At 43.5% G+C, this 1949-nt stretch overlaps 1 long non-coding RNA gene across 1 annotated transcript in view; it reads right to left on the reverse strand.

Annotated features, from left to right (window-relative positions):
• Nucleotides 1-984: 984 nt before the first annotated feature.
• LOC108298908 overlaps nucleotides 985-1949 on the reverse strand; it is a 12638-nt gene continuing 11673 nt past the window's right edge. Inside the window, exon 3 of the long non-coding RNA XR_001822754.2 lies at nucleotides 985-995. This is a non-coding gene — a long non-coding RNA (uncharacterized LOC108298908). The remainder of the gene's footprint in view (nucleotides 996-1949) is intronic.

Below are 1949 nucleotides of genomic sequence, written 5' to 3' on the forward strand. Positions count from 1 at the left end.
GCGATCTCGGCTCACCGCAATCTCCGCCGCCTGGGTTCAGGCAATTCTCCTGCCTCAGCCTCCTGAGTAGCTGGGATTACAGGCACGCGCCACCATGCCCAGCTGATTTTTTCTATTTTTAGTAGAGACGGGGTTTCACCATGTTGACCAGGATGGTCTCGATCGCTTGACCTCGTGATCCACCAGCCTCGGCCTCCCAAAGTGCTGGGATTACAGGCTTGAGCCACCGCGCCCGGCCCTTAATTTTTGTATTTTTAGTAGAGACGGGGTTTCAGAATAATGACCAGGTTTGTCTTAAACTCAACCTCAGGTGATCCACCCACCTCGGCCTCCACAAAGTGCTAGTATTACTGAAGTGACCCTTCGGGCCCGGCCCTATAGGATTTTTCCAGAATATTCTCTTATTATAACTTTTTTCTTTTCCACAAACGCTGTTTCACAATTCCAAGGACACACGTCTGGTGCCTAAATACAAACCCTACTGAAAATCCAATGTCCATAAGATCAGGATAAATTACTTGGACCTACTTATTGTAAGCATAAATACAAAATGAAAATAAGATAATCAACTTAAAAAAGAAATTTACTCTTCTTCTTCTTAAAACATTTAATTTAGATATTTTTTGTACATAAATTCTTTCTCTGCTTTTTGTCTTTTATATATCTTTGAAATCTATTTCCACTCTAATTTTTATTTTTTTTATTTTTTATTTTATTTTATTTTTTTGAGACGGAGTTTCACTCTTGTTACCCAGGCTGGAGTGCAATGGTGTGATCGGCTCACTGCAACCTCCGCCTCCTGGGTTCAGGCAATTCTCCTGCCTCAGCCTCCCGAGTAGCTGGGATTACAGGCATATGCCACCATGCCCAGCTAATTTTCGGTATTTTTAGTAGAGACGGGGTTTCACCATGTTGACCAGGATGGTCTCGATCTCTTGACCTCATGATCCACCCGCCTCGGCCTCCCAAAGTGCTGGGATTACATGGGTGAGCCACTGCTCCCGGCTATCTGCATTCTCCTCTTCCTTAAGCCAATAGATTTAAAAAATGCAAAGAAGACACATTTGGTTTTTACCCACACATCTCTTCCAGTCACTATGCTGAGGAGAGTCAATGTGAGCACAGCTGAGAATAGTTTTCTGACAGAACAGCCACTTCTCAGCAAAAATGACACAAAAAAAGTATACATCTTTTTTGATTTGTTTTGTTTTTTGTTGTTCTGGAACAGAGTCTCACTCTGTCGCCCAGCCTGGAGTGCAGTGGCATGATCTCAGCTCACTGCAACCTCCCCCTCCTGGATTCAAGAGATTTTCCTGCCTCCACTTTTTGAGTAATTAGGATTACAGGCACCTGCCACCACAACTGGCTAATTTTTGTATTTTTAGTAGAGACGGGGTTTCACCATGTTGGCCAGGCCTGTCTGAAATTCCTGACCTCAGGTGATCCACCCGCCTTAGCCTCCCAAAGGGCTGGGATTAGAGGTGTGAATCACCCTGCCTGGCTAAAGTGTAACTCTTTAGCTGGGTGCGGTGGCACCTGTCTGCAATCACAGCACTTTAGGAGGCCGAGGTGGGTGAATCACAATATGAAGAAAACAAGACCATCTTGGTCAACATTTTGAAACTGATCTCAACTAAAAAATACAAAAAAATAGCTGAGTGTGGCGGCACATGCCTGTAGTCCCAGCTACTTGGGAGGCTGAGGCAGGAGAGTCAGTTGAACCCAGCGAGGTAGAGGTTGCAGTGACCCAAGATTGTGCCACTGCACTCCAGCTTAGCAACAGAGCGAGACTCCATCAAAAAAAAGTATAAGCCTTTTATGGAATATCAACATATTTTCAGTAAATTAAACATATGCATGAATAAAATTCTTGCAGTAAAATTAAAATTCATTTTGTTGATTCCTATTGAGCTCAAGTAATATTGGATAAAAAGCCAGCAAATAAAGAG

This window comes from Cebus imitator, unplaced genomic scaffold (assembly GCF_001604975.1).
Source record: "Cebus imitator isolate Cc_AM_T3 unplaced genomic scaffold, Cebus_imitator-1.0 Scaffold1188, whole genome shotgun sequence".
NCBI lineage: Eukaryota > Metazoa > Chordata > Mammalia > Primates > Cebidae > Cebus > Cebus imitator.